Genomic DNA, 17,709 nt, shown 5'->3' on the forward strand with positions numbered 1-17,709 from the left:
CACACAATGACTGATGACTTACATGTTGTCTAATAAAAATGATTCTAGCAAGACATTATTTAGAAAATGTATTTTCTCATTTCTGGCAAAACATTAGTAGAAAAATTAGTACCACTCCTAAAAAATAAAGCAAATGCATAAAAAATAAAAACTAAAGCAAACAAATTATCATCCTTGGAATTTTTTTATTGTTTTCTTCCTTGGAATTTTTTTATTGTTTTCTTCCAGGACTTACCTCACACAGCGAGGAGGATGGAGAGGAAGTCAAAGCTAAACCCAAAGATTGCTGTTTTAGAATTGCAGTTTTTTTTCTGGGGGTTCAATCTTTAAAATCAGTTATCAGATGCACCTCCATACCGACAAGGTGTTTTGACATATTGCACTAAAGAAGCCCTTCCTTAGAGCAACCCACAAAAGCTCCTGAACTGATACTACTATTGCAATATTGCACTGTAGTCAGATGAGACATAAACCTTTTTGACTCTAGATTATTCGTTATTCGGTCCGTTAGTGACCCCACACATATGTACATCACATAAATGGTTGCAGGATTGCAAAATCAGTGTTTCACTCTGGTCATCACAGTCCCTGGATTTGAACCCTACTGAAAATCTCTGCTCTAAATTGCAGACAGCATTCCACATGCCCAAAGCTAAGAATATAAAGGAGCTTAAAATGTACTGAAATATTCTGAATGTAATGATGAAGTGTCCAAGATCCTGCAAGTGATATAATAGTGATAGAAGAGATTCAGTGCTATTAGTCTTGTCTAGAGGAGGCTTCATGAAATATTAATTGTGGAATTGCTGGTAATTTTTAAAGCAGAGTTTCATGGAAAATATTTGCTCTATGTCTATAAAACTATTGTTCAGAATTAAAACTAGAACATGTCCCGAACTGTTTAAGCTCAAAATAGATTATGATATATACAGTATATTCTGTGTAATACATCTGGTGTTTATTGTATTATTTTTTGTTGGCCAAATGGTACGGTGGATTAGAAGATTGTGCCAAACTAATGGTGAAGTACTACCCAGCAATAATACTAATATTTTAGACATTCAGGTTATGTAAAGATTTGGTGATAGGCCATAGCATATCATGCATTATAGCTGGTACACAGAGTCAGCCAGCAGGGGGAGAGAGAGACTTCAGTTAGACTTGTTTAACCCAATACACTGTGCTCAACTGCAAAAGTTATTTTACTATATTACACACACTGTATGACAGCTGTATATATTTTAATTACCAAATATTTTCATTGAAACACACATGCTCAGGTCTGATTAAAAAGATAATGGTGGAATGAATTTCTGTTGATAAATGTAATATACAGATTGAATGGACTAAGTAATTGCACAGTGACAGTTTTAGTCATAACTACATTATGTGTTATTGCATTCACTTTAATGAATGTTAATGCTGTTTATACCATATGTGGTAAAAGAATTCAGGATAGTTTCACAGTACTACAAATGAAACACTGATACTGTACGGGTAGTATAAACAAAGCACACATGGCTGCTGGTTGTTTGGGATAAAAGCAATACTGAAGAAATGATCTTCATTTATCTAGCATCACTGTTTAATATAATTTAATATCTATCATTTTAATATTTCATATAGTGTTGCCGTTTCTCAGAGCCAGGTTCTGAACTCGGGTTACAGTCTGTGCAGAGTTCTCACTGTGTCTACGTAGGTTTCCTCCAGGTTCTCTGGTTTGCTTCCACCTCCCAAAAACATGCTGAGTGGTTGATTGGTGAAATTCAGTGCATATTCCCACCTCATGCCCAGTGTTCCCAGGCTAGGCTCCAGACCCACCACAACCCTGACCATGGTAAACCGCTTACTGAAGATGAATGAATGAAGATTTATGCATATATATTGTATATACGGAGTAGTCTGCATGTTACTGTTAAAAAATGTTTCTGTATTCCAGCCCCAAGTGTTGGACAAAAAAGTTTGCAGTGTATTGCGTCAATCTTATTAACATACATTAACACTCTAATGTACCACAACTTTCTGTTTCAGAATCTCTTATGGAGGCCATGTTAGAATCAAGACTCAAAACAAAAAATCCTAAAGTAAATGCTGTTTTTTTTTAAATATCAAGGTCCTGAAATGGCCAGGCGTTGTTCAGAATTAAATTGTCATAAAAAAAAAAAGAATACTGTAAGTTCACTGATGAACAAGCACATTCCTATAGTTAAAATATATATATATATATATATATATATATATATATATATATATATATATATATATATATATATATATACATATATATATATATATATATATATAATTTCATATACAATGCCAGTCAAAGGATTGGACATGTTACGCTGAATATATATTCTTCATTATCCTAAAGACATTTTAAAAGCTTTTATAGTACATAAATATTGAAGCTAATGCTTATGTATGCATTTATTTCTGAATGAAGCAGTATTTTAATAAGTAGATTTTTGCTTAAAACAAGAAGTTTTCATTTAGATATTAGGATAAGTGGCTAACAAATCATCCCAATTTAGGAACTTTAATCACCTTAAATAGTTTTGATTTGTTTAACACTTTTCTTGGTCACTGAACTATTCTATGTATGTTTTTTAATAGTGTTGACGTCTTCATTATTATTCTAAAGTAGTAGAAAATACTAAAAATGAAGAAAAGCCCTCTATGAGCAGTTGTTTCCAAAGACTGATAGTGTACATTTAATATAGTTGCAATATCTTTTTGTAATGATACACCATTAACCTGTTAATTTCTTACATTACACTCATAACCTCAGCACGCATACTGTACATAAGTAATAAACTATGCAATTATTGATCGCATATAAAAACATCAGCATTCCTACAGTATTTGGCTCTAAGAAACACTGATATAATCAAACAAATGTACACAAAATTTCCAACTCCTGACCCACTGACAAGAAAAAATCAAACCATTGCAGCAGGTCGTTGGTAGCAAGAAAATAACAACACCATCAGTGCACAAAAAAGTCTATAACAATTTCTGATTTAATGAACACACTGATACGCCTCCAGTAACAGAAGCAGAATGAGGTTTTTTTTTTTGTTTGTTTGTTAGTATGATTCATGATGTCTTACATTTTATGACTGTCTTTCACATAGCCATACATACATATATGCACATGTTCTTACATCACACTTGCTCTGGCTATATCAGTCTGGCAACAACCTCTAAACTGTAACCTGAGCAGGTGTGTACACAACTATGCCTAGGCCTCAGACAGCATTAGCACCTCTGCACTGCTATATCTGTTTCTGTCAGTATGGCAGTAATTCTATCTGCAATTATCTAACACCAGATTCACTATTTGATATGTTTATGTCTTCAGATTACCAAAGTAACTCCTGCCACTACTACATAACCAGATGCTGAAACCGGATCATATCATTTTAATTAATAAGAAGAACTTTTTGAATGAAAGTATGAAAGGGCTATGTTACAGACAAGTTTCATCCAGAAATCCTGCTTTAATGGGGCTAAACTTTAGAGTGTGTGCAGTACTGGAACATAGCCAGCCTGTTTCCATGTTCTTGGCTGCAGTGAAATGCAAATGGAGCACTTGTTCTGACAAGAGTTTTGAGAGGGTCTATCTAGTGAGACAGGGGAAAAAGTGACAGTTATGGGACAAACATAGTTAATCATTGAATGTTAAAAAGCAAAAAAACAAACCAAACCAATCCCACACAATTATATAGCAAATTAGTTGATGGCAAAGCTGAAGGAACTGACTGAGGAAGTAGGTTGCTTCCTGTTTCACAACACTTCTCCATGTTTCCCTTTGTTAGAACCCAAACACTACTGCCTTTAGACAAAGTATGTGAAGTGTATTTGCAGATAAAACAAAGTGGCTTTTTAAATACTATCAGAGTCGTACATGTAATTATAAGATACAGCAACAGCATACAGAACACTACACCGTGTAATGACAGTGTTATTATATTGACCTGTTGCAGCATGTCTCACAAGAACAACCTGCCTACCTATATACCTCTGATATTTGCTGTTTCCTAACTTGTTTACTGTGTCTTACTTATACATTTTTTTTACTAATATAAATTTATCCAAGAACCTGATAATAATCAGCAGTTTTAAACACCACACCTTTTCTTCAGTACCTAGTTATGGACAGACATCACAGGCAAAAAATAACGATTTTGCTTCCACTGCTTCTGATGTTTGGAAAATCTCCATTCAAAACTCATACTTCTTTAATATATGAAAAGAAATGACAGATAATTGATATCAATTGATATTGATAATTGATACTTTTTTTTTATTCCAAAACCTTTAACTATGCATAACATAAATGTAATTATTCAAGCACTTCAGAATCTCTTCATAATGACCAGATTAAATATATCGTGTTTAAATTCTCTTGATTAAAAATATTTTATTATTTTTGACATTATTTTTGTAAAAGTATATAACTTCATAAAACTATGCAAAAATATCAATGTATACATATGAATAGGGTTTTTTAAACAATAATTTATGAAAGAATTTTGATAAACTGTTACGTGAAAGTCTGATCATAGTGTTCAACAATAACAACAACAATAACACTGAAATCCATTTGTTGAAAAAAATTAAGTTTGTTGGTTGCATTTTACTGTTGATATTTACATATTCCCCATTTTATTTCCATTGAAATCACATCCTTTAAGTAGCCTGCTACTTTGTACTGTATATGTTAATGTTATTGCTGAATGATCATGTGCAGACTGATCACACTCACTGCTACCCTTCTCTCAAACAGTTGAGCAAAAGGACACATACATCAACCAGCAATAACAAGACGCCTGAAAGCTGCTGCAGTACGTCTGACGTGAAAGAATTTTCATCACCCAGATTCTTGTTGCTGTTTTGGACGTTTGTAATACAAGATGTTCACAATTCAACATAATTCTGCTGGGTTGCGTGCATTTGTAACCATGTTAGTCATTCAGAGCACACATGACCTGTGGGTCAGCAGCCTTCCAGACACTTTTCTCATGATGTAACATCTATATATAGGCTTGTTTAAACAACTCCATTTTAACTATTTACTCCCAGAATTCATCACAGCTCACAGCACAGTTTACAGAGACTTTAGTCTTGCATGAATCAAACCTACCAGCTGATGCAAATGTTGCCAAAAATATTGTAATATGGTATATTTGAAAAGTATAATAAATATTTGATAAAGCAGGATACCATAGTATTACATTATACGTATTACTTTATCATGAATATAGCTATAAGAATATGAAATATAATTAACACAGCATAATATATTTGTATCATAAAAGGGGTTTACTGTTTTTATTTTATATGTACAGTATATACATCACATAATACAGTATATACAATCCATAATTCAGATGTGTGGAAGTTTTGTAATTCAGATTACCTATCAGCTTACCTGCATGACTTGCTGAATAGGAACCCATGCTAGCAGAATTGTCTTAATACTGGGAAAAACAGAGATTTTGAACACTGATATATTATATATTTACCCCAAAAGGTGCAAAAACAGTAATATTTTTATACAACACAGTGACAATGTTGACAAGTCTGGTATTAGAGGTGCTCATTTGCTAATGGTGGACCTGGCAAGGGTGGCTTTAAAATTTTAACAGTGACGTGATAAAATACAGTTCCACATTTAATTATTTGTGTGTGTGTGTGTGTGTGTGTGCGCGCAGGGGGTGGGGGTGGTTTGGGGGGTAGGGATAGTGTTGTGTTAGCTGCTCTGCCATTTTAATAAATCCAGCAATGTAATTTGGCTGCAATCATACAGAGTGTTTAGTGGTTTAACTGTGACTGCACCGAGAATGGCTCTAACTCTGCAATTACATGATCTACTGTGTTATTGACAAGAGGTGAGCAAAACACGCATTTCTCCAAAGAGTACAAACCTGACAGATATGCAAGAGGTTAGTTGCGTTTCTTGGGTATTGTTGACATTCAACAGAGTGAATATTTGTGTTCAGGTCCCCACAGATCAGATCAGATTTGTACAAAATACAAAGACATGCACAGGATCTTTTTCTCTCAGCTTCACCAGTTTATGAATGGTACACCAGTTTAACCATGCTTTCACTCGCTTCACCAAGCCGGTACACCAGTTTAACCATGCTTTCACTTGCTTTACCAAGCCGGTACACCAGTTTAACCATGCTTTCACTCACTTCACCAAGCTAGCACATCAGTTTAACCACGCATTCACTCGCTTCACCAAGCCGGTATACCAGTTTAACCATGCTTTCACTCGCCTCACCAAGCCGGTGCACCAGTTTAACCATGCTTTCACTCACTTCACCAAGCCGGTACACCAGTTTAACCATGCTTTCACTCACTTCACCAAGCTAGCACACCAGTTTAACCATGCTTTCACTCGCTTCACCAAGCCAGTACACCAGTTTAACCATGCTTTCACTCACTTCACCAAGCTAGCACAACAGTTTAACCATGCTTTCACTCGCTTCACCAAGCCGGTACACCAGGTTAACCATGCTTTCACTCGCTTCACCAAGCCGGTACACCAGTTTAACCATGCTTTCACTCGCTTCACCAAGCCGGTACACCAGTTTAACCATGCTTTCACTCGCTTCACCAAGCCGGTACACCAGTTTAACCATGCTTTCACTCACTTCACCAAGCCGGTACACCAGTTTAACCATACTTTCACACACTTCACCAAGCCAGTGCACCAGTTTAACCATGCTTTCACTCACTTCACCAAGCCGGTACACCAGTTTAACCATGCTTTCACTCACTTCACCAAGCCAGTACACCAGTTTAACCATGCTTTCACTCGCTTCACCAAGCTGGTACACCAGTTTAACCATACTTTCACACACTTCACCAAGCCGGTATACCAGTTCATAGCCAGCTTCACCAGGCTGGAGTAACAGCTCTGACCAGGTAAGGCTGGTACACCAACTTAACCAGTTCAGGATCTAAGCTGGTCTAAGATGGATTTTCTACCAGGGTATACAAATGCCATTTGAAGTTAAATGAGAAGAATTGTAGCAGCTTTTACCAACATTTTAATTTATAAATTTATAAACAGGAAAATCAACAGATCTGATCTGCTGAAAAGTTAAACTATTAGTTAATGTACACATTCTGTAGGTAAATGTCCAAAACCTGCTATTGGAGATTCAAAGAAGGTTGCTAATTTAGCTCATTTATCTAATTTAGCTAAACGATTTGGAAGTTCACTTCAGAAGTAAACAACAGGTTAAAAAGAATACATTTCAGTGATATCTAGATAATAGCATATCTAGCTAACTTGATTAGCTGATAGAACACTTTAAAGATACAAGAAGAGTCTTGATGTCACTGATCAACCAATTCTGAATGAAATTCAAACTTGTGTGAATGATGTCCTTGCAGCCAAACATTCCAATATTCATTGCATTGTCTAACTATGTAAATACTAGTAAACACTCAGTGCTACACATTTTGACCACAATGCTTAGTGTTTAGTAGTGAAGAAATAAAATTTCAAAATTTAGAAAAGTGAATCAGAATTTCTGACTCGTCAACACAATTTCCAAAGTATTCACTAAGGCAATCCTTGTTAGTGTTCAGAATGTGCATCCATTGCTAGCAGCTACATACAAGGCATCTTCAGGGCTTTTCTGTGTCTCACATAGCAGCAAAGCATTTTCATGCTCCACTGTTTAAGCCTGTTCATTTGAACTCTCCTTTCAGTCCTTCTAAATTCTATAAATAACATGTCATCTCTGAAACGTAATGTCAGCTGACACATTGTCTCATAGCAACACCAACCCTTTCCCATAGCTGAGAAGCCCAAGAGTTCATTTAATATAGAATTTGAGCAGAAAAACTATGACATATGGTTCTGGCCTTGAACTTCTCTTTGTTAAAGGAAAAATCATTCCACTGGCCAGATGACTCAGGACTGACTCTGCCCAAGGATAAGGTCAACTCCCTTCAAATAAGCTATAGCATAGTGATTAAGAACCAGCAAAAATTAAGAAACCTCACATGATCACATTTATGTAGTTTTGAATTGCACATTTTAATCTTATTAAACTTTTGGCAAAAAACATTCTTATGTCCAAGGGAACCTGGAATCGAGAAGAAAGCTGAAGAGGCGAATGTAATCTGTTGGAATTTCTGAAAGCAGAGCACTCAAAAGAGATCAAAGCATGGATGTATGTAAGACTATTCTGTACATCCACCACATTCCTATGCTGTTACTCACAGCCTGTACACACGTTCCCTTACATAACATAACAGGCACCATGCTCTGAGGCACTGACAGGCGTGACCAGTCAGACGCCTCAATCACCACTCAAGGATAATGAAATCACATGAGGAATCTTGCACCATTTATGACCAAGTGCACAGCTCACACGTGGCTGGCCGCCATTACTGCTGCCATGACCCTAACCCAGAAAAAGGTTGTAGTTTATTGACCCAGTGAGGAGATATGGTTGCTACAGACAGTAACAAAAACCCTGACAGTCTGTATCACATGCAGTACGACTATTTATACATATAAGGTGCAAAAATCAGTGCAAAAACAAGATACAGTGGAAAAGATATTGGCAAACTAAATATTATATTAATGGCCAGATATCCTGAGAGCGCACACTACATGACAAACATGATATGCATGATATGCTAGAAAAAAACCCAAACATGCAAGAAAACAGCATAGATAAACACTTGAGAAAATCATGTGTTGCTGTTGGTTGATACAGATGGGGGCACGGTGGCCGTGACTAGAGCATTTGTCTAGTAGGTAGTTTTTATCAGTTAGCAAACGACAGGTAAAGAATGTCAAAATGGACTGTAAGGCAAAAAGCACCCAATGGGGAAGCCAAAAGAAACATACAGTACAGCATAGCCTGGAGCATGCAAGCCCGTTAATTCATCCATTCTTAAATACACAAATACACACATAAATAAATGAACATGTAAGTAAATTTGTGTGACAAATTAAAGGAAAAACCAACACACATTGTCTTAAGGTGTCGGGTTTCCATGAGCTACCAGCTTTGATCCACTCTGTCATAGATTCTACACATCTCTAGCACTGTGCCGAAGATATAAACACTGTTCTTTCAAACGATATTCAGTCTGCTGGTGTTCTGATAATGGCGAGAGAGACAGATGCTTCCTCTGAGACACATGTAGCCAGCCCTTGCATCTTCTTAAACTGCTGCTCATGCTATGTTACAGGGCAGGTGAACACACTCAGAGGAAAGCACTAACTGCATACCTGAGCTCACGGAAGCCTGTGATTGGTTGACGTTGCACTGATTGACAGGGGAGAGAGTAATGTCATCTCTCGCAGCCAGAGAACAGGGCCAGTTACGCTGTCTTGCACTCCCAGCCGCGGATGGCTGAGGTATCATCAAGACCTTGTGATCTCCTGATGATAAGGCAAATGCTTTTCTATTGCATCACTCAAGAGCCTATAATGCTTTAGAAATGAAAAAAAAAATGTTTTTGTCCCTATATCAAGCCTGCTACACAATACATCATCTACTGATGATCTATTGTGATTCTGTAAATCACAAAGAACTATAACTCAAATGCTCAGAGTGATGTTCTGTATTTTAGCTCAGTGTTTTGCTGGGACATTTTTGTGTACAATATCTCTTGAATTCAAAAAAGTTGCTTCACACTCTTCAATTCCTTCTGAAGGCTAAAAACAGTGAGAAACTGCTTAAGTGTCATTTCTGAGCTTGTGTTTGTTTATTCTTTGTACAGGATAAAGAGTCCTTTGACATACTGCACTCCAGCCAGCTCAGTCTTGGCTGGAATATGTGCACTCCAGTGTGTGCCTGTGTGTGTGTGTGCCTGTGTGCATGAGTGTGTGTGTGTGCCAATGTGTGTGCCCGTGTGTGTGTATGTGTGTGTGTGTGTGTGTGCGCGCATGTGAGTGCGTGTGTGTGCCAGTGTGTGTTCCCGTGTGTGTGTGTGTGTGTGTGTGTGTGTGTGTGAGTGTATTGAGGTTAACATGACAGCACTTCACTTTTTCTTGGCCAGGCAACACAGTCCAAGCAGCTGTAACTAACCTCTTTAACTGTTAGGAAGGACACCAATGACTCTGACAATGTTTTCTGCTTCCCATATGCTCTTTTCTTTTGTTCTTTCTTTCTTTTTTTGGACATAAAAACACCTTTCCACATTTTGGATTCTGAACATGCTGCGTTTTTTTAAACTTCTGAACTTCTGTATTAACCATTCAGATTTCCCTGTTCAATTAATTACTATTTACACTGTTGGGTAAACCCATGGATGTATCCAGTGCATATTTTCAAAATGTCCTCTGAGGATGCTGTAAGGATATCTGTTAGTAAAACTCAGAATTAATGCATTTTGTCTAAAGGTCTCATTAAAAGTACAGTACTGCTGTTTTCCATGATTAGAACTGCAACCAAAACTAAGTTATGCTATCATAGCTAGTCCTGCCAGAGTCCCTGCTTGCACTCTGCACACAGTGTACATTGTCCTTAACCATTACGTGACAATAAGCATACCTAATAATCTGTGTTTTTCTCTCTCTCCCTCTCCCTCCCTCTCCCTCTCCCTCTGTCGAGCTACGCATGTTACTCCTGAGATACCAGTGCTCCTGACCCCTTCTGCTCTCCGGACCTGCCTGATCCAGCCTGATGTCCTACTTCTGGTTGGAGTTCTCATCTCTTGGAAACCGCTTGCTGCTGCTGAGGATGGCCTCATATGGACAGCCTAAAGATACATGAGATTTCTGTGGATGGTATCACTTAGAAACCATGAAGATGGCTTTGGACTGCAATTGATACAAACAGTTTTGCTACAGTGGCTTAGGACTACAACTGCTATGATAGCATTAGGACTGCAATTTGCCATGAACAGTTTTGCACTCAAGTCTCATCAGTTGAAAACTTCAACAAAATAGACTACATGTTGAAACTATAATGAATTTCCTGGTTACGCAATTGCACTTTTTGACCATGTAGTACACAGTTATAGAAGGGTCTTATTATTAGTTGCACTATTCATTGTCACCTAGACGAGGATGTGTTCCCTTTTGAGTCTGGTTCCTCTCAAGGTTTCTTCCTCTTGTCATCTCAGGGAGTTTTTCCTTGCCACCTTCGCCTCTGGCTTCCTCATTAGAGATAAATTTATACATTTAAAATTTATATCCTAAATTTATGTATATTTCTTTAAAATTGCTCTGTGACAATGTCCATTATTAAAAGTGCTATACACATAAAATTGAAGTGAATTGAGACCACAGAGAGGGCAGTTTTACTGGCCCTCACGACTACCTCCATTCTGTAACATTTCAGGGTTCCTTAGACATTTACATTATCATTTTCATGCAGTATTTTTCAAAGTTGTGGAGTAGACTGCTTCATTAGGAACCCCATTCTGATAATCAGAAGATTGAAAAGTTGCATTCTAAAGACAGTAGCAATAAATTTGGGTGCTGTTCTGGACAACTGACACTATTTTCCAGCTCCTCAGCTAAATCCTGAGAAATCAGTGTGTTTGGTGTGGTAGATGACTGGTGGCTTTACTGACAGATTTGGATCTTAATTTTTTGGATTGTACACAGTACCCTATCCAAAAGCAGAGGCTACTAAAAACAAATAAATCATATATTTCTGACGTGTCAAGACAATACACTTTGTAATAAAATTACAGTATGTTCATAGACAGTATTTAACTGGTGATTTCATACCTCATAAAATCCTCCCCTCGGTTTACACCTGAAGCAAGGTATGGTCTGCATAGTATGTGCATGGAAAGGCTATAAGTCAGTGCATACTGATGTGATTTTTCAGTGGGAGAAATGTCAAAATACTACAAAACAAGCCTGATCTTCAAGCTCAAGCTTTGATCTGCTGCACACGGAGTGTTTGTCAGCAGGACCAGAGGAGTTTCATCCTCTTCCTGGGCCCCTGGGAGAATGATGTCTTTTAAACGCATTGACGATTCCATGAGCCTGTTGCTAGTTTTTTGGATATCCACATGGATGAACAGAGAAAAAAATGATTTATAGGATACTGCGAGTGAAAATATTTTCATTATACGAGACAAAAGAAAGCTATTTCAGTTCTTGGGCATGTTGTCAGGCATTGTGGCGTATAAATTATGCCAAAGCATAATTTATACGATGCTCTAGTCAGCATATACATTATGATAAATGTCACAATAAGCCCTCTGCAATTCTGCCATAGACTTAGCAATAATATGTCATAATGGAACTCATATACTTTTATTAAAAAAATAATGAATGTCATTTGACATCAAGGTCAGAGAGGCTGTAACTTTATGTCTGAGCCAATAGAGGGACAAGTAGAACCCCTTTAGGAAGTCAAGAAACTTTAACCCTCAAAGAACCATTTTTTCTAAAAGACTAGAATTAAATAATTCAGAGGTAAACAAATACCCTCTAGCTATTTACTAGTTGCATGTTCAGCTTGGAAAATGTCAAGAGACATACAGAATATAAACACATGCCAGTAGTAATGATTAATCAACTCTGCTAACAGCCATGACTGATTACAGAAATTACTTGGGTACTGGTTTTTGTGTAAGTTTGCCTTGTGTTTTTTCCCCTCTTGTTTGTTTAACACTTAAACTCTCAAAGAGCCTCAGCTGAAAGTGTGACACATGCTGAACTCAACATTTGTGGAGTTGGTAAAGACATACAAATCAAAGCAGCTGAATAAATAAAGACCTGCATTTAGAGCTATTTGAGACGTAGTGTCGAGTGGGTCCAGGATTTTCACTTTCCTCTGCTGCTGAACTGAAGCTACTGTTCTTTTTAGGACACACTGAGGGAGTGACTGATGAAGATAGACTCCAAGAATGGCTTCAAGTCTCCCTTTGTCCAGATGGAAAATAAATTTGGCACAGGTCAGGAGGCAAAGACAGAGCTGAAAGTATCTTTGGAAAAAGTGACCGTGTCTTTGGCTGAAGTGCCGAGTAGAAATACAGAGGTGCAGCGACTGGCATAGAGATACTGCTGGTGGAGAGAGGTTTAGTTTTGCTAGTGCAGAGCATTTGACTAGCTTACAGAGCAGCGCTTCATTCAGAGGATTAATGTAGAGAAAGCAAAGCTGACCACCGACTGTGAGAGCCTCCTTTTTGTGTGCTGTGTACTGTGTGACCTTCCTGTCTAGAAAGTGAGAACGGAAGCAGACACACACAGCTATATCCCCTGATCCCCATATTCCCACCCTCATCAGACGCCACAAAAGGATGGTGTGTGTGTGTGTGTGTGTGTGTAAGTGAGAGAGAGAGAGAGAGAGAGAGAGAGAGAGAGAGAAAGAGAGAGAGAGGGAACTGGCTTTCCAACAGAACATTTTTTGGCAGCTTTCCACACCACACAAAAAGCCGAGGCAGCAGAAGGACTTGAAATGTAGATTTAGCAGAGGGGAAATTCTACCCTTGGCAGATAGATCACAGATGAAATCACAGAGAAGATATGAGGCAGAACTATAGCAAGCTTGAAGATTCAGACATAAGTGTCACCGGAGAGGTATGGATTATATTGCTGTGCAGCTCTGCTAATGTGGCCCTGTGCTGTACATCCAAATTTCAACCAATACTTATTACCAAATGCCTAATCTTACATTGTAAAGCATCCTGTAATATTTTACATTTTTTTTTAAAACAGTAATGTAGTTAGTTGTTGAAACTAATTAGCCAGATATGACCAAAATATATTCTTATTAGTTTCCTTTTACTTCCAAAGTTAATTTACAAATCATTTTGCAAGCTTCCGTGGCTCTTCAATAACAGTTTTTGGTCATTTACTTGAATAATTTGTAACTCATATTAATATTAGTTACATATGTAACTGTAGTTCTACAAGCTCTGGATAACAATCAGAACCTTCTTGTGCACATATGCAAGCATATAGAGATCTTCCAACATACTCATAAACTGCCGTATGATGCAGTATCTCCAATAAATACCATATCATACAGCCATCTTTCCTTGAAATTATGTCACTGACTTCTCACCAGGTTGGCACTGGGTCTGAGAGACAAGTAACCATAGAAGTTATCTGGGATTCATAAAACCACAGTTACATATGACATTAATCTTGTAGAATATAGAAGGTGCCCAGTGATACTCAGGTAGCTGCATGAAGTGGCATGCCTCTAAGCAATGGCTATAAGAAGTAAATGCTCTTCATAGAGTGTCATCTCACAGAAGGGCCCAGGAGTAGCCCCAGTCCGCATATATATGCCATGGAGATGATGTCCACCACCTAGTGCCCCAGCCTGTGTATAGACAATAACAAGTTTCCTTCAAGACAAATGAACAGATGGTCTGAGGATAGGATGGCCATGAATTCAGTCTAAGTAGCTCCGCAGGTGTAAACACTGGACATAACATATGCTCTCCAGGTTCACCTTCATGGAATGTTGCAAGGTGAGTCAATAGGTTTACAAATTTGGGTAATATAACCTAGGGCAGAAACCCCAGGTTTTAACCACATGGTCACCCTAGCGATATCTGGCCACCAATGCATGCAAAGCAAGCTCATCACCAAAGCAGTGCAAGTGAATGATAACAAAGATTAGTTCAGAATTATAGATTCATAAGGAGAGGCCTTATGGGACGTCAGCACAAAGGGAAGATCCCACACTAGGATCTTGGTAATCAGGGTAGTTGGTGGTGCCTTTCCCCTTTCAGAAAAGGCATAACAAATTTATGAACTCCCAGAGAGATACCATTCACGGTGCTATATTATGCCCCAATGACCACCACAATCACCTTTAGTGTAGGTGTGGACTTTCCAGTGTCTAGCAATCTCTGAAGAAATGTTAGTATTTTGGGAATCAGATTCATTGTTTCACTGGGAATCAGAATCAGGGAAATTCCACCTAAGTCCACACAATATCCATGTACTAGGGCCTCTTGCATTCAGGGGAGCATTTCCTGGACTGCGGACGAGTTTCGGCTTCCCCACGTTGGAGCCTGTATCTCTCTTGCTGAGTTCACAACATGGCCTTGATGAATCTAGCTCCAAGATGATGACTTGTGTAGCCTATTTCAATATTACAGAGCACTTTTCTGAGTTCACTGTGAGACTGAGTGCCATAATATGAGAAAGGAGGTTGGACACCACTGAGCAGTTGAGGGTTAAGGGCTTTGCACAAGGTCCCAACAGTGGCATCTTGGTGGTGCTGGGATTTGGACTCATAACTTTCCAATCAGAAGCCTGATGTCTTAACCACTGAGCCACCACTGCCCAGGGGACCAGTTCAGTGTCATGGGTTGCAGCATGACTTGTTTAATCACAGGACTAAACCAAGAACAGTGAATGTTAATGTGGGAGGAAAACCACTCTAGCAGTAAGTAGCCATAGACCCACAAGACAGTTGGATGGCGGGGGATGTCAAAAACACAGAGGAAGAAACTGAAGTGAACAAAGGGAAAGTGACTCCCAGTGCAGTGTTGTTAGCAATCTGGTTGATGTAGCAGGCTTAGTAGTGAACAGCATGCCGTACGTGTGGCGAGGGAACCAACTCAACCATGTTGGTGGTACAGACCACAGTCACAAGCTGTTACGCTATCTGTGATGTACATGTAGTCTGACATGTATGAGGCGAGAAGAAGAAAAAGGAATGATGGTTTTATGAAATATGTATATAAGTATTTATTGTATTTATTACAAATAATGCATAACCTGCTACTTTGCTCTCATTTAAAACTTGTTTAAGTTAATGGTTGGTCTTTGGACTACTGTTTGTCCTCTTACTTAAACGTACTTAAAAAAGTCCCTGTTGCTGCTTTAGTGTCAGTAATGGTTATGGTGAAATGGTTATGATGATTTAATGATATAAAAGATGGCTGACTTTTGTTTTCCCTGCTGAAAATGTAACATTTACATTTACATCAAACTGATCTTGCCATGTAAAATAAAAAAGTGCAAAAATAAAGTAGTGTTTAAGATTTTTTTTTAAACTATGCCTTTTTTAATAGATTAAAGTTTAATATAAATTTTACAGTAAATTACGTTAGGTTTTTGGCAAGAAGTTGCCAGTAAATGACTGTTTATTTACAGTAGCATACTGTATAACAGCTACAAACATGCTCAGGTAATTTACTATAAAATTTATGGTAACTTTTTTGTAACCATTATGAGAGAGATAACATAAAGAACAATGAATGTGGTCTTATTTACATCTAGTTATTTTTATTCAAACAGTTGTGAATCCAAATCACACCACAGAGGTAATTCTTCATTCAGTCACATGTGTGTATTTAACAAAGCTTCACATTTAGAGTAACTTGCATACAGTATGTACATGTCTCTATAGGAATGATATCAGGCACATTGAAAAATAGAATAGATTATTCTAAGCAGAATTTGATGTTGGCTAAATATTCAACCACTTTTTAAAAATATTTACAAGTGCTTCTTGTTACAAAAATACATTGTTCATTGCAGCACAAGGACATTTAAAAGATTATTTGATTTAAACGTTTATTCATGTACCACTTTAAACCACTATTGGATTTTGAAAGTCACTTGTGTTTTTTTTTTTGTTTTTTTTTTTCTGCAAGCATTATAGATATACACACCATACAGAACACACTGGAAAATGGTTTCTTAGGCTTCGTTTCAGTTTTGAGTTTGAAACCCAAAAGATGATTTTAAAATAAAAATGTTTTAAAAGAAATTTAAAGTATTTGTATATTAAACTTAAACCTGTGTGTCCAATTCTGTACAATCTGCTGAATTTCCTGCTTAAAAAAAAAAAGAAGAAAAGTAAAAAACCTGATTTGACTTGTCAGTTAATAAACAGGTTTGGATTGAATGTTTGAGCATGAAAAACACCAAACTAGTCTGGATTCCAGACATACAGGACTGGAACAATGCTTCTCGTTACTGACTAAAACAATGCCTCCATGTCGGGTTTGCTAGGTACTTTCTATTATAGCTAAATGAAAGCCATATTTCCCTTCAGTGTTTTTTCAAGCATTTGTGAGTTTGATAGCTGAAAGGAAGTGTTACTGAATTTTTGCTTGTGTGTGTGTGTGTGTGTCTTTGGTGTAATATAAAAGGCCTAATAGTAGAATATGGATTATGTCAGTAGTAACATCTCTGTACGGTCACATCGGATAGAAAATTGTGGAATCAATTAGTAAACCTATTAATTATATCCTTTTGGAGACCGTCATTTAGCACTTTGTGTCACATGACCCAGGTAACCAGACTAGAATGGCTAGACAACCTGTAGAAAATGAACGCCATCTGTGGAGAAATGGACAGTAATAAAGATACTTTGAATAAAAAACATGCAAGTTTAGAATCACCATCACCTGTAGTTGAATGATTTTTTTTTCATGTCTAAGCTGATAATATTGAGCGACACTCCAAAAACAGAGTGTGTGTAAATACAGAGCTCTCCATACAGAGCCAGTGAACGAGACTTCATTCAGATGTGGCAAAAAGTGTGTTACCGCAAAAGTATGTCACTGGGACAGTAGATAAAAGTGACCAATGATCTATCTGGGTATCTGCCCCCCAAAACCGTCTACACCTGTTTATTTTATTTTATTTTTGAGGGTTTTAAGTGCTCCAGTAACATCTGGGAGTATTTGTACTTTCCTAAATTATTTCTAGTTTTAGAAATTATAAGAATGGTTTATAGGAATGGAGGGATGGATTTGCTCCATGTGTGACTATTT

At 37.5% G+C, this 17,709-nt stretch overlaps 1 long non-coding RNA gene across 1 annotated transcript; it reads left to right on the top strand.

Annotated features, from left to right (window-relative positions):
• The first annotated feature begins 5,761 nt into the window (after nucleotides 1-5,761).
• Nucleotides 5,762-11,654, top strand: LOC128319569 (uncharacterized). Its single transcript, XR_008303037.1, has 3 exons — nucleotides 5,762-5,897; nucleotides 8,113-8,204; nucleotides 9,238-11,654. It is a non-coding gene; the product is annotated as an uncharacterized LOC128319569 (long non-coding RNA).
• Nucleotides 11,655-17,709: the final 6,055 nt, after the last annotated feature.

This window comes from Pangasianodon hypophthalmus, chromosome 12 (genome assembly GCF_027358585.1).
Source record: "Pangasianodon hypophthalmus isolate fPanHyp1 chromosome 12, fPanHyp1.pri, whole genome shotgun sequence".
NCBI classification, from domain to species: Eukaryota; Metazoa; Chordata; class Actinopteri; order Siluriformes; family Pangasiidae; genus Pangasianodon; species Pangasianodon hypophthalmus.